At 39.6% G+C, this 23,406-nt stretch overlaps 1 pseudogene; it reads right to left on the minus strand.

Annotated features, from left to right (window-relative positions):
- Positions 1 to 896: 896 nt before the first annotated feature.
- On the minus strand, positions 897 to 2,970 carry LOC130032864 (heterogeneous nuclear ribonucleoprotein M-like; annotated as a pseudogene).
- Positions 2,971 to 23,406: the final 20,436 nt, after the last annotated feature.

Here is a 23,406-nt window from a genome sequence, read left to right on the forward strand (position 1 = left end):
AGGAAGCTCCATATTGGTAAATCTAACTAAAAACCTATGCTTTTGTTAACAGTTACTATTTTAGTACCTCTTATACTCCAGGAACCATACTGAGTATGTTAATACAATAGTGAATTATCAGCAACTGTTCCTGCTGTCATGGAATAAGAAACACTGGCAACAATACTCTTAGATGAAAATTTTTAATGAATTGGAACAATTTATGAAATAAAAGGGAATGGCAAAAATAGTACTGTGGGTGGAATGGAACTTTATATGTAAAAACATTTCTTTGAAGAATGGATATTTAAATTTTAATAATTATTTATTATGATCACACTTGGCTATGTTCAGAGCTTACACTTGGCTCTGTGATCAGGGATCATTCAAGGTGGTGCTTGGGGGGGTTATGTGGTGATTGGGATCAATAAAGGCAAGTGTCTTACTCATTGTATTGTCTCTTTGGCCCTTAAAATTAGTTCAGTATAAGATGCTATTTGTGTGAAAACTGGGGTGGAGGTATGAGAAATAAGAGCTCAGAAAATAAAAATGTAGTTTTATCAATGATGTAAGGTTGGACAAGTAAACTAGAGTGAGAGCAAGAAATGTCAGAAGATGTGGAATTCATTTGAATTTTTATCCTAAGTACAATAGAATATATTTTGTTTTTTGTTTTCAGGAACTGGTATTTACTATCAAAGTCATATTCGATGTAAACAAGATGCCACAACTACAAAAAAAAATTGTGCACATTGCAACCTCAATGCAAACAGTCAAATGGAACCCCAGTCATTAAAAAAGTAATTCAAATTACCCCAAAAAAGTAACTGAATTTTTAAAACATCTTTATATATCCAGCCAACAAATTAAAATGGCTAACAAGAAAAAATACAGATTCAGAGGTCTGGTCTGTGTTTAAAAAAGGCAACCTCTTAAGCGTTTCTATCAACCCGAACATCAATCTCCCAGCCACTCAGCTTCATTCCATTCACCATCTGGCAGGCCCGCTTGGCCACCTCAGGCGGCTCAAACTTCATCACACTGCACCCCTTCGACTTCCCATTCTTCATCTTGATGTCGGCGTAGAGCACATGGCTACATTCATTGAATTTGTCTTTTAGCATCTTCCACAGCGGGTAGGGCGTTCGCCTTACAAGTGGCCAACATGGCCGACCCGAGTTTGATTCCTCCGCCCCTCTCGGAGAGCTTGGCAAGCTACCGAGAGTATTCGATATGCCAGACACAGTAACAACAAAGTCTCCAATGGAGACGTTACTGGGCCCGCTCGAGCAAATCGACGATCAATGGAGGGCCTTTACCTTTACCTTTACCTAGCATCTTCCATGTAAAATCAAATGGGAGGTTTCTCACAAATATCTGGCAGGCCTTCCTGGTCACGACCGCCGCATGGCCTCCAGCTCCACCAAAATTGCCCGCGAAGCTGCCTCCGAAATTGCAACGCTCCATCTCGATGGCACGGTTGGCACTACCACCCATGGCAGGGCCCATGCGCTCCATACTATTGGCGCCCATGCACTCCAGGCCCATATGCTCCAGGCTTTTGGCGCCCATGAGCTCCAGGCCCATGTGCTCCAGGTTGTTGGCGCCCATGAACTCCAGGCTGGTGGCCGTGCACTCCATCACAGGACCCATGCGCTCCAGGCCGGCCCCCATTCCTGTGGGCACCATGCGCTCAAGCTCAGGCCCATGCGCTAGATGGCTGGGCCCATGGCTCCACTCCAGAGCTCATAAGCTGGATGGTCTTGCCCACGTGGTCGATGGGTGCAGCCATGTGCTCCAGGCCAAAGCCCATGCCGACCCCCATGCGCTCCACGCCTGAACCGATGTGTTCCATGGTCTGGCCCATGAACTCGATGCTGGAGGCAATGTGGTCGAGGCCCAAGGGACCCATGCGCTCAATGCCGGAGCCCATGCACTCTCCCGAGCCCATGTGGTCCATGACCAGCCCATGCTCTCCATCTCCGAACCCACGTGATCCATCCCGTGGCCCAGGTCTGCGCCCATACACTCCATACTGGTACCCCAGATGTGGTCAATGCCAGGGCCCATCCTCTCGATCCCAGGTACACTGCCTCCACCGCCACCTCCTCCCTGCTTTGCAATGATATCTCCTCTCTTGACTGCATTACTTAGGATTTCGTTGATTCTGCCTATGTTCATTCCAGAGCCAAATCGTCCCATATTCTCCATGTCACCGCCAAAAGGGCCCCCCCATGCCTTCCATTTTATTTATTCCAAATCCTATGCCTTCCATTCCCATTCCTGCAGGCCCTAGGTTTCCCATTCCAATGCCTTTTTCAGGTGATTGGCACCTATAGGTTGTCCTCCTGGTCCCAGCCCCATGCCAATGCCACCAAGTCCATGAGGAAGTTGCTGTGGCCTCTCAGGAGGGAAAAAATCTCCCTTCGATAAGGCCCCCTCATCCATTTTCACATGCATTGGTGTGTCGAATAGCAGCTGGCCGTTAAACATAGATACGGTCTGCACTGCTTCAATGGACTGCTCCAAAGTAACAGTGCCTATTCCCGGACTTTTCCCATCTTTATCCTCAAGAATGTCTGCTCGAACCACCACATCAGCCATACTAAAAACTTCCTTCAATTTCTTCCAGCCAACTTTATAATCCAGATTTGCTACAAATACTGTGCTTCCAAGTCTTCCAGCCTTTTGCATCACTCTCCTGGCATGTTCACCATCAGGATTTTCTTTGACTTTCAGTGGCCTTCCACTCAGACTAGGCTTGTTTAGAACTTCAGTGGCTTTTTTTATGCTCTCTTCCATCTTGAATTCAACAACAGCACGTCCCCTTGACTTTCCTTCCGCATCCCTTAAGAGCTCCATGTATGTTACCTCACCAACTTTTTCTTGAACCAGATCTCTTAGTGACTGCCATTTCACATCAAAATGTTCGTTTTGAAGGCTCTGTATCCTTTCGTTGGATTGGCATATGGCTCAAAGTGACTTCCTCCTCATTTTGTATATGTTTTCTTCCTTTTTTCATTCGGAGTCAGTCGTTCTCATTCATCCTTCGGGCCGGGAGCCCCGTTGCCGCTCAGCAGCCAGGCGCGCCGTTCTTCTCCTCCATTTTGGGCTCTGTCGCTGCCACCTCGGCTGCTGCTTCCACCCCTGCAGCCAATTTCTCCGCATCTGGGCTTTGAGTATATTTTGGTGATTTCAAATCAACATTCATCTTAAAATGTAAAAGACATTTTTGAATGAATCTAAATGTAAAAAGTTTAAGTGTTTTAAAGATATTTTACTTTTTTTTTTTTGCCTTTTGGGTCACACCTGGCAATGCACAGGGGTTACTCCTGGCTCTGCACTCAGGAGTTACTCCTGGAGTTGCTCAGGGGACCATATGGGATGCTGGGAATTGAACCCGGGTCTAGCGGCGTGCATGGCAAATGGTCCTACCCGCTGAGCTATCTCTCCAGCCCTGATATTTTACATTTTTAAATGAGAGCTCATCTAACCAACACAAGCACTATTTGAGGATATAGGAAATTAGAGAAAATATATATTTAATATATTTTATTTAAAATATATATTTTAATAATTATTAAAACCTGAATCATTATAACATCACATATTTAAAATATAAGTAGGGAGGAAACATCACACTTGAATAACATAATAATTTTGAGATTTGTGCCTTAAGAAAATAAGTATATGATAAAGTATTTTCTGATATGTGGAATATTTATGTTATAAATAAAGGTGAAGGACTTTGTTATACTTGTTGAATTTGACATTTGAAGTATTCTTGTGGCTATTGGAATTTAGAACTCAGAGGAATGATTTTGGTTACAAATAGACATTTTTGGATTTCTACTAAGTTTGGGGGGTTTTTCTACTGATAATATTATTTTATTGTCAAACCTGAATTCAGTTCTAATATACAGCAGTTAAACTGTTTAATTCCTACCAAACCTTTAAGAGTCAGATGTGCTTTCTTCCTCCATGAAGCCAACTTGAAACCAGCAGGCTTCACTGATTTTCTTTTTTCTAAAATTTCCAAGATCTTTGCTGGGTAGTTACTTTAATCATTTTATTACCAAATGTGTTTGATCTAGTTTAAATCCTTCAGGTCTGAATTGTGACTTGCAACTAATTATTATTTCTCTTGGAATCTGCATAGCCCAGTATTGAGTTATAAAAGGATGTTCATAAAATAGTAGTTGAAAGGTACTTTTATGGGTATTTATTGGAAATATTGAATAGAATGGTCTTTAGGTATACATTTCAGATCATTGCAATTTGGAATTAATTGTATAAATAATTTATGTGGTTTTTATGGTTTTCAATAAAACGTATTTGTATTTACTAACCTATTTGCATTTTATAAGGAAAATTTTAAACAGGATTATATAGACTAATTCAAGGCACACTCTACCCTAAAATATACCATAAAGCATACCACAATATAACATAAAATAGTTCAAGGCTCAGAAATTGAGTTTTTCCTTTTATTGTAGATGGTGAAATTATGCTATCAAATATAAAGTCTCCATGGAAAACTTTCATTATGCTCTTTTGTTTTTATTATCAACCACTCTTAATTTTGTGGAACTAACTGAATTCAAATAATTAATAAGAATTTTTGAGGATCTGTGCGGGACGGGCACGGAGGCCCAGCTCTGGGCAACCAAGCTGAATGGCTCCTATTCCAACCAGGTACAGCCCGCCCCCAAGGGCCTGGAACCCGCTCTGCGCATGCACAGCTAGCTCCATGTCCTGGAAAGCCGGTTTTCTCCCCTGATCTGCACAGGACGGGCACGGAGGCCCAGCTCTGGGCAACCAAGCTGAACGGCTCCTATTCTAACCGTAGACGTTCCCAACTCCTCACTCAGTGCCAGGGACTTTTTCCGGACCTGCGGCCGCTAATGCGGCCGCGAAATATTTTCACACTGCATATGCCATAGGAACCATAAGCTACCTTCTTAGATGGAAACTTCTCTAGTTTAGCTCAGTCACTAGAAACACAGGAGCCAATAACTCATAAGCCTATCTTGACTCACACTGCATATCAAGCAGAATAGTAACAGTGAACGTGAAGGACTAAACCACACTTCTCACAATGGTAAAGCAACGCAAAAGCCCACCAAACTTTCTTATTGAAGAGTCTAGCCCAGATGACACCAACAGTACTATAGTGTTAGACAACCTCTCTGACAAGGAATTCAGAAGGGAGCTACTTAGGATGCTTAGGGAACTAAAAGAAACAATGGAAAGCAATGCCAATAGAAGACAAGAGGATTTGAAGGCAGAAATGAGGAAAATGCAATCAGAAATGTCAGACCTGAAAAATCTCGTAGGCAAATTGAAAAACTCAGTGGAAGGCCTCAGCAGCAGAGTAACAGCTGCTGAGAACAGAATCAGTGAGCTCGAAGATGAAGTTCAGAGACTCTCCAGAAAAGAGCAGAAAATGGAAAAGAGACTCACAATTCGGAAACAGATGGCAAGAGAAGATCGTGATGAAGCCAAGAGGGGTAACATAAGAATTATTGGAGTCCCAGAGGTACAGGAAGAAAACCTTGATGAAGAAGAAACTGTCAAAGACATCATTGCTACAACGTTTCCAGAGCTGAAGAAAACTTGTGACCATATTCAGGAGGCCCGAAGGGTACCAGCTAGAAGAAATCCGAATAAAAACACCCCAAGACACATTCTGATCAAAATGACCAAAACCTTAGACAGAGACAAAATTCTGAAAGCGGCAAGATCGAAGAAAGAAATCTCTTACAAAGGACCATCCTTAAAATTCACAGCTGATTTTTCTGATGAAACCCTCATGGCCCGCAAACAGTGGTGGGACATAGTGAAAAAACTCAATGAAATAAATGCCTTTCCAAAAATACTTTACCCAGCGAGACTCTCATTCATAATAGAAGGAACAACACACAGTTTCACAGACAAACAACAGCTCAGGAACTTCATAGACTCAAAACCATGGTTACAAGAACTAAATGGGCTACTTTAAAGCAAGAAAGGCCCCTCAAATACACCAAATTTCAACAGAACAATGGGACAAAATCCCATAACAATAATCTCTCTCAATGTCAATGGGCTAAACGCACCAATTAAAAGACATAGAGTGACAGGATGGATTAGAAAATTGAACCCAACATTCTGCTGCCTGCAAGAAACACATCTCAATAGTCAAAGCAAACACAGACTCAGAGTCAAAGGCTGGAAAACAATCCTACAGGCAAACAGCTCCCATAAAAAAGCTGGGGTAGCCATCCTAATATCAGACCACATCGATTTCAGAGTGAGGACGGTCATAAGAGACAGTGAAGGCTATTTCTTATTGATCAAAGGATCTGTACAAAAGGAAGAACTTCATACAGCCAGAAGAGAAGGGCCACATGGAGGGCGGGACCCACAGCTCCCGGAGAAAAAGAAAAAAACAGGTTCCAAAAAGAGCCAAGATCATCAGGAAGTCCCAGATGGGGTAGGTACCGCATCCCGCCTCCCCCAGATGGAACCCCGGTGACCAGAAGCCTCTCCAAGCACAGCTCGAGTATGCAGGAACTAGGACTTTTCCTCAAAACCGCGCGTCCGCTTACGAGGCCGCGCGACATCTCTCTATATACAAAGTGATCAATGGGAAGTAAACCACCCAACGTTTCTCCCTGAAAATCAGAGTTAAGTTTGGAGCACAGCCACAGCCCCAGAAACACAAGGACTTAATGCAGAACCCAGCAGCTTGGAGCAGAAAAGTGAACGGACTATGCGTTAATCCAGGCCATCATGTCTGCCCGGAGGGGAAAGAGTGTTGCTCCCTTCCGCTCTCCTCCCTCTGGAAAGAAAGATGGCGGCCACACGGGAGCCTTGTGGACAGCAGGTATGAGCCGGGGGTGTGGGGGCGACTAAAACCTCATGGGAAGGGGGGCGTTCCGGTCTGTCCTTCATGCCCTACCGAGGTCACCATTTGTCCCCCGCGAGCGGCTCTCCAGCACAGCCACGGACCCAGAAGCACAAGGACTTAATGCAGAACCTGGCAGCTTGGAGCAGAAAAGTGAACGGACTATGCATTAATCCAGGCCATCATGTCTGTCCGCAGGGGAAAGGGTGTTGCCCCATTCGCCCTCTCCTCTCTGGAAAGAAAGATGGCGGCCGCATGGGAGCCTTGTGGACAGCAAGTATGAGCCGGGGGTGTGGGGGCGACTAAAACCTCATGGGAACGGGGGTGTTCTGGTCTGTCCTTCACGCCCTACCGAGGTCACCAGTTGCCCCCCCACGAGCGGCTCTCCAAAACGGTCACAGCCCCAGAAGCACAAGGACTTAATGCAGAACCCAGCAGCTTGGAGCAGAAAAGTGAAAGGACTATGCGTTAATCCAGGCCATCATGTCTGCCTGGAGGGGAAAGGGTTTTGACCCATTCACTCTCTCTTCTCTGGAAAGAAGGATGGTGGCCGCATGGGAGCCTTGTGGACAGCAGCTATGAGCCGGGGGTGTGGGGGCGACTAAAACCTCATGGAAAGGGGGGCGTTCCGGTCCGTCCTTCACGCCCTACCGAGGTCACCAGTTGCCCCCCACAAGCGGCTCTCCATCATGGCCACAGCCCCAGAAGCACAAGGACTTAATGCAGAACCCAGCAGCTTGGAGCAGAAAAGTGAAAGGACTATGCATTAATCCAGGCCATCATGTCTGCCCGGAGGGGAAAGGGTGTTGCTCCCTTCCGCCCTCCTCCCTCTGGAAAGAAAGATGGCGGCCACACGGGAGCCTTGTGGACAGCAGGTATGAGCCGGGGGTGTGGGGGCGACTAAAACCTCAAGGGAAGGGGGGGGTTTCGGTCCGCCCTTCACGCCCTACCGAGGCCACCAGTTGCCACCCACGAGCGGCTCTCCAGCACGGCCACGACTCCAGAGCACAGAAACCAATTTCTTAACTATCTGACTTTCAGTAGAAATACTTCCAGGGTCAATAAGTAAAATAGCAGAAATCCAAAACCAGCATTTAATTCTTGAACCCAACTGTAGAAAGCAAATCACTTCACAATGCTTTTTCAGCATGTCTGATTTGGGGCGGGGGGGTAAACTCTTAAATAATAGTGGTGAATCTTTTAATGAAACAATAAATCTAATCAAAGCAGATAGAGTGTTAACTAGAATTCATCTGCCTCACAGGGACTGGGAGGGGTGGGGGTGGGGTCTTATTGGAGTTCTTCATGGTAAAAAATAAGTATTGGTAAAGAGAAATGTGTTTGATATTTGCATGACTGAGACCTAAACCTGATACCTTTGTAACCTTTCCCACAGTGATTCAATAAATAAATAAATTTAAAAAAAGGAAGAACTTACAATAATAAATGTATATGCACCTAATGAGAGACCAGCAAAGTACTTAAAACAACTACTCATAAATTTGGAAAGAGACATCAATAGCAACACAATACCAGTGGGAGACTTCAGCACTGCTTTGTCACCTCTTGATAGATCAACCAGACTCAAGCTTAGCAAGGACATACTTCATCTGAGGGAAACAATGGAAGAAAGGGACTTAGTAGATATATACAGGACACTTCATCCACAAAAAGCTGAATACACATTCTTCTCAAGCGTACATGGAACATTCTCCAAGATAGACCACATGCTGGGCCACAAAACATGCCTCCATAAAATTAAGAAGATAGAGATTGTATCAACAATCTTCTCAGACCATAATGCGCTGAAATTAGAAGTAAATCACACAAAAAAACAGAAAACTAAATCAAACACCTGGAAATTAAATAGTGCTCTATTGAACAACGAGTGGCTTAGACAGGAAATCAAAGAGGAAATCAAAAGATTCCTAGAAACGAATGAAAATGAGAACACGAGTTACCAAAACTTATGGGACACAGCAAAAGCTGTGTTAAGAGGAAAGTTTATAGCTCTACAAGCATTCCTCAGGAAGGAGGAGCGAGCACACATAAGTAACCTAACCTCACAGCTTAAGAGCTTGAAGAAGGACCAAAAAAAGGAGCACAACCTGAACAGGAGAAAGGAAATAATAAAAATCAGAGCAGAGATTAACGAGATGGAAATCCAAAAAGCAATCCGAAAGATCAATGAAACCAAGAGCTGGTTCTTCGAGAAAATTAACAAGATTGATAAGCCTCTAGCAAAACTCACAAAGAAAGGGAGAGAGAAAACCCTAATAAACCGAATCAGAAATGAAAAGGGGGTCATTACAACAGAAACTACAGAAATTCAAAGGATCTTCAGGGAGTACTTTGAGAAACTGTATGCCACGGAACATCAAAACCTCGAGGAAATGGATAAATTCCTAGACTCCTACAGACTCCCAAGGCTGAACCAAGAAGACCTGGAATACCTGAACAGACCTATCACCATCAAGGAAATTGAAATGGTAATAAAAAGTCTCCCCAAGCACAAAAGTCCTGGCCCGGATGGATTCACTAGTGAATTCTTCCAAATCTTTAAAGAGGACTTACTCCCAATCCTCTTTAAGCTTTTCCACGAAATTGAAATATCAAAAACACTTCCAAACAGTTTCTATGAAGCAAATATCACACTGATACCAAAAGCAGACAGAGATACCACAAAGGAAGAGAATTACAGACCGATATCCCTGATGAACACAGATGCAAAGATCCTCAACAAACTACTAGCAAATAGAATCCAACTACTCATCAAAAAGATCATACACCATGACTAAGTAGGATTCATCCCAGGGATGCAAGGATGGTTCAACATTCGGAAATCAATAAACATAATCCATCATATCAACAAAAGAAAAGATAATAAGCATATGATTATATCAATAGATGCAGAGAAAGCATTTGACAAGATTCAGCACCCCTTTATGATGAAAACCCTAGCCAAAATGGGTATAGAGGGGGGACCTTCCTCAACATAATTAAAGCCATCTACCACAAGCCTACAGCAAACATCATCCTCAATGGGGAAGAACTGAGAGCCTTCCCTCTAAGATCAGGGACGAGACAAGGATGCCCACTATCTCCACTGCTGTTCAATATAGTACTGGAAGTACTTGCAATAGCGATTAAGCAAGAAAAAGATATTAAGGGCATTCAGGTAGGAAAGGAAGAAATCAAGCTCTCACTATTCGCAGATGATATGATACTATACTTAGAGAACCCAATAACCTCCACCAAAAAACTCCTAAAAACAATAGACTCGTATAGTAAAGTTGCAGGCTATAAAATCAATACCCAAAAGTCCATGGCTTTCCTATATGCAAACAGTGAGAGAGAAGAAAGTAACATGAAAAACAATCCCGTTCACAATTGTGCCCCAGAAAATCAAGTACTTAGGAATCAGCTTAACTAAGGAAGTAAAGGACCTGTATAAAGAAAACTACAAAACGCTACTTCAGGAAATAAAAGAGGACATGAGGAAATGGAAAGATATCCCCTGCTCATGGGTCGGGAGACTTAACATTGTCAAAATGGCAATACACCAAAAGCATTGTATAAATTCAATGCAATCCCTATAAGGATACCCATGACATTCTTCAAAGAAATGGAGCAAACACTCCTGAAATTTATATGGAACAATAAGCCCCCACGAATAGCTAAAGCAATTCTTGGGAAAAAGAAAATGGAGGAATCAACCTCCCGAACTTCAAACTGTACTACAAAGCAGTAATAATTAAAACAGCATGGTACTGGAACAAAGGCAGAACTTCAGACCAATGGAACAGGGTTGAATACACTGACATCTCCCCTCAATCATATGATCATGTAATCTTTGATAAAGGTGCAAGTAATGTGAAGTGGAGTAAGGAAAGCCTCTTTAACAAATTGTGCTGGCATCACTGGATGGCTACATGCAAAAAATGGGCTCAGAACTCTGCCTAACACCATGTACAAAATTAAGATCAAAATGGATTAAAGACCTCAACATCAGACCAGAAACCATAAGGTACATTGAAGATAAAGTTGGCAAAACCCTCCATGACATTGAAACTAATGGTATCTTCAAAGATGCCATGCCACTGACTGAGCAAGTGAAAACAGAGATAGATAAATGGGACTATCTTAAACTAAGAAGCTTCTGCACCTCCAAAGAAACAGTGACCAAAATACAAAGACAGTCTACAGAATGGGAAAGGATATTCGCCGAATACACATCTGACAAGGGGTTAATATCCAGGATATACAAAATACTGGTTAAACTCTACAAGAAGAAAACATCCAACCCCATCCAAAAATGGGGCAATGAAATGAACAGAAACTTTCTCAAAGAAGAAATCCGAATGGCAAAAAAGCACATGAGAAAATGCTCTACATCATTAATCATCAGGGAGATGCAGATCAAAACCACAATGAGATACCATCTCACACCTCAGAGACTGGCCCACATTCAAAAGAACAAAAGCAACCGATGCTGGCGTGGATGTGGCGAGAAAGGGACACTCCTTCACTGTTGGTGGGAATGTCGACTGGTTCAGCCCTTCTGGAAAACAGTATGGACGATTCTCAAAAAATTAGAAATTGAGCTCCCATTTGACCCAGCAATACCACTCCTGGGAATATATCCCAGAGAGGCAAAAATGTATAGTCGAAGTGACATCTACACTTGTTTGTTCATTGCAGCACTCTTTACAATAGCCAGAAACTGGAAGAAACCTGAATGCCCAAGAACAGATGACTGGTTAAAGAAACTTTGGTACATCTACACAATGGAGTACTATGTAGCTCTTAGAAAAGATGAAGTCATGAAATTTACATACAAGTGGTACAACATGGAAAGTATCATGCTAAGCGAAATGAATCAGAAAGAGAGGGATAGACATAGAAAGATTGCATTCATCTGGGGGACATAAAGTAACAAAATATGAGATTAATACTCAAGAATAGCTGAGATCAGTACCAGGAGGAGTACTCCATAGCTTATTGGCCAGTCGGGCATTCTAGAGGAAAGGGCAGCTCAGATAGAGAAGGGAACACCAAATAAGGGCGTTTGGAGGATCCTCCTAGGAGGGGAGATGCATGTCGAAAGTAGACTATGGACTGAACATGTTTGCCACTCAATGCCTCTTTTGCAGACCACAACACCCAAAAGGAGAGAGAGAACACAGGGGATTGCCGTGCCACAGAGGCAGGGGGGGATGGGGGAATGAGGGTGGAGGGGATATTATCCATGGTGGTGGAAAATGGGCACTGGTGGAGGGATGGGTATCTGATCATTGTATAATCAAACCCAAGTACAAAAAATTGTAAATCTACTACTGTACCTCATGGTGTTTCACTAATAGAAAAAGAAAAAAAAAAGAATTTTTGAAATTATTAATTTTATCATAATTCTGGCCAGTTTTCCTTTCTTAATTGCCAGTTTATTCAACAAAATCTCACTAACCCCACAAGACATGTTTAAGTATCAATTCCACAATGGCAAGTACTTGCAAAATCAAATCACTTGGGTCCCTCCCGCCCACACACACACTGAACAATTGAAATAGAGCTAAAATTAAAAAGATAATACTCCAAAGGCCAGAGCGATAGTATAACAGGTAGGATGCTTGCCTTGCACAAGGCTGCCTCAGGCTTGATCTCAGAATCCTATTTGGTCCCCTGAACATCGTAAATAGTGATCCCTGAATGCAGAGCCAGGAGTAAAGCACTGTCAGATGTGCCCCCCAACAAAAGAAATAAATAATATTCCCTTGTTATTTAACTCAAAAGAATTCATTAATATCTAACACTTGACAATTTAGTTCTAGGGATATACTAAGATCCAAAAGCAAAATGTCTATCAGTATTCAAGTAATTCAAAGGAAAAATAGATGAACAAACAAGTATAGTATCTATTATAATTGATGATAAAATGAATACATTGGAAAATCAGCTTAGGGAATTATCCTTGGAGAGTAGGTCAGGGAATAATATATGGAGAAAGAGTGTGAGCATGTTTTACAATTAATGAAAAGCAGATCCCTGACCTATTTTCCATTTCTTCATTAAATATATTCTCTAATCCTAATCTCTCACAGAATACCTATTCTATTGTGTGAATTCTATTGTGTGAATACCTACTATTCCTATAATCCAGATATAATCTCATTGGAGAAAATGTCTAAATTCATGAAGCTGGGTCTTTGTACCATTTGGGCAGGGAAAGCTAGGATTTCTAGCACCAGCAATATGATTTAAAAGGAGGTGATTTAATATCCAAGTAACTTTATCTCTTGGCTTCCTGATTTAGCTCTGGAGAATCAGAAAAACCTTCGAAAAACAATATCCAAGCCAAGGGTCCACCTGTCTAAGGTCTAAGTAATGTGCTGGCTGCAAGCATATATGCTTTCTCTGTTTTATGGAAAGTATAAATTTAAGACCCTACCCCTAAAGATATTTCCCCAGTTCCTAATATAGGTATTCCTCAAAGTAAGGTGGTCTATTATGATTGCCTTACTGCTACAATGAATAATGAGCAAAATTATTTAAAATAACTAAAATATAGTCCTGCCATGAGATTATTCTCTTGAAACTTAATTGAACTAAATGAAACCATATATTTGTTTAATTTTTATCCAATGTACAGTATCTTTCTCTAAAAGTTTTTATACTTGATATTGTGTGTGACCTTCTCCAGGGGAAAACAGTTAAATTAAATAATGTATTAAAGAATCATTTTCTGTGAGAAGAGTGCTCTTATCTAGATTTCATCTCATTTCCATAATCCTTTGAAACACCTACACATAATGGAAAACAAATAAATATGCCAGACAATTTATTGAGCCAAATAGCACTTCATCCCCTTTTCTCTTATATATTTATCTTGACATTTCTGCTTGAACATGTTATCCTCTGGGCAAATGCGGTATTTTTAATTATTTTTAAGAAAGCTTAAAGGAGATAGGAATAATCCAATTAAAAGTCTTGTTCCTTCAGTTTGTTACCTATTGTAGAAATTTAATTCTTGCTATAACTTTAGTTGATAAACATGTTAGTAAGAGATTTTAATAAGGAAAAAAATTAAAGCTTGATAGTCCCTAAACACAGACCTCTACAAATGCTAGTTAATTACATTTTTAATAAAATATTTCATGTGCATTCATTGATTAAACTTCACATTCCTCTAATAAAATATATTATCTTTACCTTGATATGTATCACAGAGGATCCCAGACATTGTCCTGTCTGTGCATTTTTACCCAGCTAATGTTATATGATGGTATTTGTGATTATTGTTTTTTCTCACATTAAAAATAGAAAATTTAGTAACATTATCAGTTTGTATTGACTATCATCTAAATGTTTATAAATTTCATTTTTATATAAAATCAATTTTTTATAATTTAATATGTTTTAATTTTTAATTTTTTATAAAATATCTTTTCCATCTAGAGTGCAACAAAATTGCATACATATACTTAAAATTTTGAATATTCATAGTAAACAGGAAATAGACACACATGAATACAAAAGTTCACACAGCAAGTCATCAAAATCCTGATTTGGTTTATTTTAACAATTCTTTTGATATTTTTCTTTGCTTTTCACTAACTATAGGCAATACTCTTGTTCTGAGCCTAGCTGATATTCTTTAAATAAAGTTGGTGAACCATCCATAAGCAGTATGATAAAAGACACTGTAAAAAGCAACTACTTTACATTTCTTAGAGTTCATTCCTTTGTCCATAGGGGATATTTGCTCATGTTTATCAGCCTTGTCTGGATAAGTGTACCTTGTTTTTAGTTCACAATGTGATGGATTTAGGGAATGAATAAATTTGAGAGGACTTATAAAGAGATTCTGTTTTATTTCTTGGGCATGTAGCAAAGTGTAGAGTAACAGTATAGGTATGGTTAAATGCTAAAGCACAAGGAAAGTTTAAGATTTCTCAAGAGAATACCTGAGAAAGATACCACATAAAAGACAAGGTCTGAGGGGGAGCCTGGAAACAGGAGAGATTTATTTGAAAGAATGGAATGAAGTGCCATGAAAAAGAGTTTGAATATTTTTCTCTTTGTGTTTTTGAAATAGGATAACACCTAGAGATTTTAATGGTAATAAACTACATATATATCATTTAGTTAGGAGCTCAAATATGGTAAGGATTGCTATGAGAAAAATAATACACATTAAAGATGAAGATTAATATTGTTAGCTTTGAAAGGCTTCTTTGAGAAAATTAGTCATATCTTTTAAATAATTCAGCTTTAGGGCTTAATAACTAAAAACTTTAGTTTTGATATAATTTTTACTTTATTCTTTAAATTATTTTAAAATATATACTGTAAACTTCCCACTATGTTTTTTTTCAATTTAAATGAGTAACTTATCTTTTATAGATATCTTATCCAACTTAACAGAATTGCTAGTGGATTTCCAGTTTAATGTAAGGGAGACTGGTTAAATAATCTTCATTTTTTGTTCACCAACATTCTAAATATTAAAAGAAATGTATTTCTAGCTTACCGTACCTTTCATGTGGGGAACTATTAGAATTGTTGACATTTAGTTATATATATAAATTCATTGTGTGTCACTTTTTTTTTTAAATGAGTGTTGAATTTTTCCCAACTCTAAAGGTTTCTTCAGTTTAACTCTCCCAATGTGATATGATTCATACTTACTCTAGTTTTCTCACTTTTGCATTAATTTGTATAAAATGATTACTATATGACTCTAAAGTGTAAGTTGTCATAGTTCTGAAATATTGCTTGGCTTTCATATGTATGCCTTACATGAATTTTAAAAAATTAATTATTTGATAATATTAAGATTATCAAGTACAGTCTCACATAGTCATCACTTATGTTTATGACTGAAAGGAGGGGAAAGGGATAACTAAAACTATACGAAGTTATTTGATCTGTGCATGCCAGAGCCCAGTGACTCCATAGGAGAAAAATCTTGATGAGCTATGACTACAAGACTGACTTGGACAGGAGGAAAGGCCCCAAATGGTTCAGTCAAAGGAATCCTTTTCGTGTTTTCTCAATTACCAGATGTGAAAATAAATCGAAGGAGACCAGAGCAATAGTACAATGGGTAGGGTGTTTGCCTTTCATGCAGCTGACTGGTCTTGATCCCCAGATACCATATGATCCCCAGAGCACCGACAGGGGTAGGAATTCCTAAGTGCAGAGTCAGGAGTAGCCTCTGAGCATTGCTGGGTGTGTCCCAAAAAGATGAAGAGAAAGAAAAAAAATCAAAGAGTCGAGATTTATTACTTTGCAAGATAATAAATAAAAAAGATAATAGTGAGAAAAAAAAAAGGGCTGGAGCAATAGCACAGCAGTAGGGCGTTTGCCTTGCACGCAGCCAAAAAGGCCGACCCAAGTTCGATTCCTCCGCCCCTCCCAGAGAACCCGGCAAGCTACTGAGAGAATCTCGCCCACACAGCAGAGCCTGGCAAGCTACCTGTGATGTATTCGATATGCCAAACACAGTAACAACAAAGTCTCCAATGGAGATGTTACTGGGCCCACTCGAGCAAATCAATGAACAACGGGAGGACAGTGACAGTGACAGTGACAATAGTGAGAAAAATGCCCTATTTGGTAAATATGAGTTTGAAAGTTCAAAGTATCGGGGGGGGGGGTATTAATTCTTTACTTAACTCAAAGTAATGACCAAATAATGACCAATTTGGGAAACATTGTGGGTGCTGAGTGTGTGCAAGGTGTGTGTGAGAGCTGACTCAGAATGATATTCACTCTTGGGCATCTGTTCACTTGATTTAAGCCTCAGTTACCCTTACTTCCTAGCATCCCAAAAGCAGGGTCCCTATGAGGGACTGGATGGACCCAGGACAAGATGTGAACTACGCTGGGATCAAAATGGGCCAAGCCAAAGCGCCGTAATACTTAACTATAAGTTAAGAGAATGGTCGTGGACAAATTCTGACATGATCCAAAAAGTAACAACTAGATTAGGACTCTGCTAGGGTTAGGAAAGATTAATCTGGCTTGAGTACTGTAGTTTGAGATCTATAGCGAGATGTCCCCAGGAGAGCTACCCTACACGTTTACTGTATCTCTTATTGTGTCCATACAAAATAACTAATATTAAGAAGTAGAATTAAGATGTTAATTAAATGATTGTTGAACTAAGGAAAGGAGAAACACACCCTATTTCACCCTTGAGCAAAGGACTTTCGTATGTTGATTGTGCTACTGGACCCAAGTACCCCCTATGCTGGGAGTTGGTGAGAGACTAGAGACTAAGGCAGCGAGTCAGAGCTTGGAGAGACTAGCAAGGTGCACAGGAGGAGATGGGAATGAGGGACTTAGTGAGATTAGAACAGGCACTTGGGGAGAATGGAATTAACGGCAAGTGATCACCAACCAGCCTGGCCCTCTTTTCCTTCTTCATCTGCCCATGGCATCGGCCATCCCACGTGAGGAAGGGGCGTTAGACTACCTAATGCAGGCAACAAGAGAGAGCCATGGGATGCCTCATTCATTTTGTGATTACACAGTTTATACAGGGTATGTGTGTTTTAGGAGTATAGACTTACACCTCTTCAAATATGTTTTACTGTACTGTACCCACCATCAAAATACTAGTTCCAGTAGTTTAGGACACCATCTACCTTAGGCTTCCAATTCCTCCTCCCACTCTAATAACCTCAGTTTTGCAGTAGTGTGCTTTATTTATGCAAACAAGGTGATTTTAAATTTAAATAAAAGATGTAATGAGATTATCTTTGCTCTGAATATACACAAAAATCATATGGTTTTACGGATATATGAGGCATAGAGAAATCTGGTTGCAAATCAAGAACATCTAAGGCATTTCTTTAAATTAGTGACTTCACTTCATACTTCAAAGAAATATTACATTCTAGGTAAATGTTTATGTTTCAGCGATCAAGTAGTTATTGCTTTAGATCATTTATTTCTCTTATATCTTGACTTGTTTATAAACTGTATTCCAGAGATGTGATAATATGCTGGACATTGGTTATATTTATTATGTGTACTCCAGAATTCATATTGAAACTATTGACCTTTTAATAATGTGATTTTTGAATAAACTTTATTTATGGTGTTACTTCAGACGTTTCACAAAAATATTACAGAATTGTCATGCTTATTACTTATTTAGGGCAGTACAGGGAGATACCCCAGCTTCCTATCAGATTGGCCCTGAGCCCACACCACACCCAGGGGCTGGTAAGCTGGAGGGGAAAGGAGCCGCTCACAAATTGCCCAAGGAAAGGCTTTTAACGGGTCAAACTAAAGTGCATTGACCTTCTGATCCAGAAGCCACTCAACCCATTACAAAGATACATTGTCAGACAGGTACACAAAGACACCTGCTGAACCACTGAATTGATTTAAAATAAACACTGTCACAGAGAGGGGGGAAAAGACACCCTCTGGGGTTAGTGACTGTGGCCACACAGTGGATCCCAGGTCTTATGCAGCATGTCCAGTCACTTGAAACAAAACCATGTGTCATTGGGACTGGAGCAATAGCACCAGGGTAGGGCATTTGCCTTGCACGCGGCCAACCAGGTTTCAATTCCCAGCATCCCATATGGTCCCCTGAGCACCGCCAGGTATAATTCCTGAGTGCAGAGTCAGGAGTCACCCCTGTGCATCGCTGGGTGTGACCCAAAAAGCAAAAAAAAATGGGTCAAGAACATGTTTTAATAAACTACACTTGAATCTAAGAAAGGGTATGGGAAACATATTTATTTCAAGTTCAAAGTGTAAACCATCGCTGCAACCTCAAAGTATAAACAGCTATAGCTGTTTATATACAGTATATACAGTATATACTGTATATACATTATATACAGTATAAACAGTATAAGCAGCTATAGCTGCTGGGGGAGCAAGGGTGTGGGGAAATGAAGGAAGTTAGATGGCAGCAGGAAAAATCTGACATGTTTTAAGTATAGGATGAGTATTAAGACAGAAAGCTGGGCCTTAAAAAAAAAGTAAGAAAGGAAAAGAAAAACCCTAAGAAAACAAAATAAAGTGGGATTGGTAACTGCTGGCTTATAAGACAGAAAACAAATCAAACTAATTTTTGAAACACAATGAACTGTATCTGTAGACTCCTAGCAGCATATCTGAAAACAACCACAATAACAAAAACGCTCTTAAAAATGTTTCTGGGGGATGGGGGTTGGGAGGGATACTGGGATCCGTGGTGGTGAGAAATGGGCACTGGTGGAAGGATGGGTATTTGATCATCGTATAATTGAAACCCAAGCACAAACATTTGTAGGTCTACAACTGTACCTCATGATGTCTCACTAATAAAAATTTTTAAAAAATGTTTCTGGAGCTAAGGATGGCTCAGCAAAGGTGAGAATGTGTGAGGCCTTGGGTTTGATGCATGTTACCCCACTCCACCACCCACCCATACACATGCACACACATACACACACACACACACACTCACACACATGGAGGGAAAAAGATTCAAGGACAGGAGACAGCTCAAGGATGGGAGGACAATGCCTTGTATGCTTGAGGTCCTAATTTTGACACCTAGTATCAGTGGCCACCAGCACCATGGGTCTGAGAAGCACTCTTTCATCAGGCCTGGCTGGCTGAATATTGTCAGAAATGGCCATCCAGAACCTCTCTGCATTGCTTGACAGGTTCCCTGTCAGTCCCCCACACCCCCACAAACAGTTCCCAGGGATTGCTCAGTGTTAGGCTAGGCTTGCCAGGCATAAGGCTGTAAGCTCAGTTCTTCATTTGTCCCCACAATATTAATTATCTGGTGGCACTGCCATTGTGACAGTGCCACCAGATAATAATTATTAATAATAATAATAATTATTATTATTATTATAACCAACACTCAAGGATTGTGCGATCCCTAGCACATCAGCACCAGGCGACAACTACAGACACCTCAACAACAAAACAAAAGAGAGTAAGAGTGGGGTAATCAAAAGACCAAGTCTTCAGGGCTGGAGTGTTAGCACAGCAGGTAGGGCATTTGCCTTGCATGCGGCCAACCCAGTCAACCCGAGTTCTTTTCCTCTGCCCCTCTCAGAGAGCCTGGCAAGCTACCGAGAGTATCTCGCCTGCTCGGCAAAGCCTGGCAAGCTACCTGTGATGTATTCGATATGCCAAACACAGTAGCAACACGTCTCACAATGTTACTGGGCCCGCTCGAGCAAATCAATGTACAAGGGGAGATCAGTGACAGTATAAACTTCAATCACCAAAAGAAATTGAATATTTCCAGTACCTCAATCTTACCCCGTGTTTGCTTTGTCACCTTGTTGAATTTTTGATCTCTTTATAATAATGTAGTTGCTGTCTTCATTTCTGAAAATATTCCATGATCCGAAGCCGACACTGTTTTGTAGCACAGCATCTCCAAAATTTTTATTAATATTTCCCATAAGTGTTATTATTGTGTTATTTTATATGCAGCACTATTTTCCATTAGTGTCATAAGTTTTACCTCTTTTATCTTTATTTTATTTCAGTCTTTTATACTGAAATACATTAGGGTAAGTGCTTGTTTCATAGTAGCTGTTAGGAAAGATTTCTATTTCTTTGCTATTTTGGAAAAACTTCATAAAAATAGGTAATACATCTTCTTTGAAGGTTTGCAGAGCTCACAAATAAACCCATCTGGGCCAGGACTTTTTTTTCTTGAGAGATTTTTTAATTTCTGTTTTAATATCCTTATTCGTGATAAGTCAGTTCAGATTTTATATTTTCTCCTGAATCAACCTTGGGAAATTGTATGGTTCTAAGAATTCATCTGTTTCTTCAGCTTAGTAGCATAGAGTTATTTTGTAATAAGCTTTTGCATCTCTTTTTGCATTTCTGTCATGTCTTTTGTGATACCTACTCCTTTAAGTCTGATCTGATTTATCTGGCTTTTCTTAATTTTCTTCCTTATAAGTATAGGTAATGGTTTGTTGATCTCCTTTACCTTTGGAAAAAAAACAAGAAGCAGCTGCTTGTTTAATTTACTCCTTTTATTTTCTTGATTTCAGTGTCATTGATTTCTACTTTAATTTTTATTATTTCTCTCTACTGGCTTTGGGGTAATTTATTTTTCTTCTTAATTTCTAAAGTTATGAGGTTATTTATTTGAACTTTTTCCTCTTTTTCTCATAGAAGCCTGTATTTTATTAGCATTCCCTTAATAATGTTTTTGTGGTGTCCCATAGGTATGAAAATCTGTGTTTCCAGTTTTATGCATTTCAAGGAATCTTATTAATTCCTCTTTGATCCAATCTATCTATCTATCTATAAAAAGAACCTTATTCAGATTCCAAATGTTGGAGCTTTCTCCGACATTGTTTTTATGCTTAATTTCTACCTTCATGGTACTGTGGTTGGAAGGGATACGTGATAAAATTTCTATTTTTGTGATTTTATTGACACATACTTTGTGCCCCAGCATGTAGTCTATCCAAGAGAAGTTTCTTGGATCTCAGAGATCTGTTCTTCTTGGCTTCACTCTCAAAAAAATCTGTATTTTTAAAAATTAAAATAAAAATGAAAACTGAAATCAACTCATGAGAATCAGGTCATGAATATTTTTCAGACTTTAGGGAAACAAAGCAAAAAGTGGTCTAAAAATAAAATTACTGAAAACAAATGAAACAAATATCAGAAAGAATCTTAAAAATATCAATTATGAACAAAAAATTAATTGACAATAAACAGATTGTGCATATGTATACATTATGTGATTAAATACATTGGTATATACACAGAGGTTTAATTTAAAAATAAAAACATGTTTTCTGGATAAAAAATACTATTATAATAAAGACCAAGAAAAAATACATATAGGAAAATGTATAAATTAAGTACCTCTTACTAGATAAGTATCTTAATTTTGGTTTAATTTTAAGAGCGATAGTACAGCGGGTAGGGCGTTTGCCTTACACGTGGCCAACATGGCCGACCCAAGTTCGATTCCTCCGCCCCTCTCGGAGAGCCCGGCAAGCTACCGAGAGTATTCGATATGCCAGACACAGTAACAACAAAGTCTCCAATGGAGACGTTACTGGGCCCGCTCGAGCAATGTCAAAGTAAAGATGATTCTATTGTTGGAAATGGAAATATTTTTCATCAGTACTGTTATATTACAAAAATATGATATTATAGGTCATGCCTTCTTGATTCTCTAGTCACACCAAACAAATATGAAAAAGTAAAACTCTTTAGGAGCTAAGAGTTCATTTTTCTTTTCTTTCCCCACCCACCCAAAAAACTTGAAAACAGCCAAAGAAAAATGTTATCATAACTAAAGAAAATAGCACATTTTATGGGACCTCAGTTATTGCAATGATTTATTTCACTTTATTATGTAAAAAGTCAAGAAAATATCTAATATTTCCTTTAAATAAAAATTCTTATTGCTTTTATATAAGAGAAATACAAATGTTAGCATAAATTGCTTCAAAGATTAAAAGATCCTATGGAGAAATGAAGGGGTGGTAAATGTAAATGGAAATTATGGAATTGGAGCTAGAAAGCTAGTAACAGGATTAAGGCACTTGCCTCACATGTCATTGATCCTAGCTCCATCCCCAGAACTGCAGAGAGTTCCCAGAGTACCACCAATTGTGATTCCTAAACACAGAGTCAGAAGTAAGCCATCAGTACAAGTGGGTGTGACTACAAAACCACCCAGAAAAATAAATAATTAAAAAAATTAAAAAGGAATAGTAGAAAAATCAATATTCTACAAATCAAGACTACTAAGTCTACAAATTATTTAGAATTTCCATGATTCTGTTATTAGTCAAGCATAGAACAAATCTTTTTATCTCTTATATGTTCAGATAATACAAAATGTGCATGACAATATCCAGCCCCTATGTATTAAAAATTGAAATTTTGTGGAAGCTACTGTGTAAAGCTTTGTGGAAGCTACTGAGGGCTGGAGCAATAGCACAGCAGGTAGGGCGTCTGCCTTGCACGCAGCCAACATGGCCGACCCAAGTTCGATTCCTCCACTCCTCATGGAGAGCCCGGCAAGCTACCGAGAGTATTTCGCCCGCACAGCAGAGCCTGGCAAGCTCCCCGTGACGTATTCGATATGCCAGACACAGTAACAACAAAGTCTCCAATGGAGACGTTACAGGGCCCGCTCGAGCAAATCGATGATCAACGGGAGGGCCTTTACTTTTACTTTTCACTTTACTGTGTAAAAAAAACATTAATTTATACAGCTTTGTTATATAGTAATAACAATAACTTTAGAATATTCTTGACCATTAACTTGCAGAGAATTAAGAATTAAAGAATTTATTATTAAAGTTTGATGAAAATGCTTTATGATAATATTGTATATGAATATAACACTTTTAATATTAAAGATGAAGGAATTAATTGAATTTAAAAGAGACTGCGATTACCTCCCAGGATTGTTCCCTATACAATTTTTAAAATAAAAATAAATTTTATTGGAATATAGATAAACACATCTGTTTCTGTGTTTCCTAGGGCTACTTTTCCATTTTAAACATAGA

This window comes from Sorex fumeus, unplaced genomic scaffold (assembly GCF_029834395.1).
Source record: "Sorex fumeus unplaced genomic scaffold, SorFum_2.1 ptg000051l, whole genome shotgun sequence".
Lineage (NCBI taxonomy): Eukaryota > Metazoa > Chordata > Mammalia > Eulipotyphla > Soricidae > Sorex > Sorex fumeus.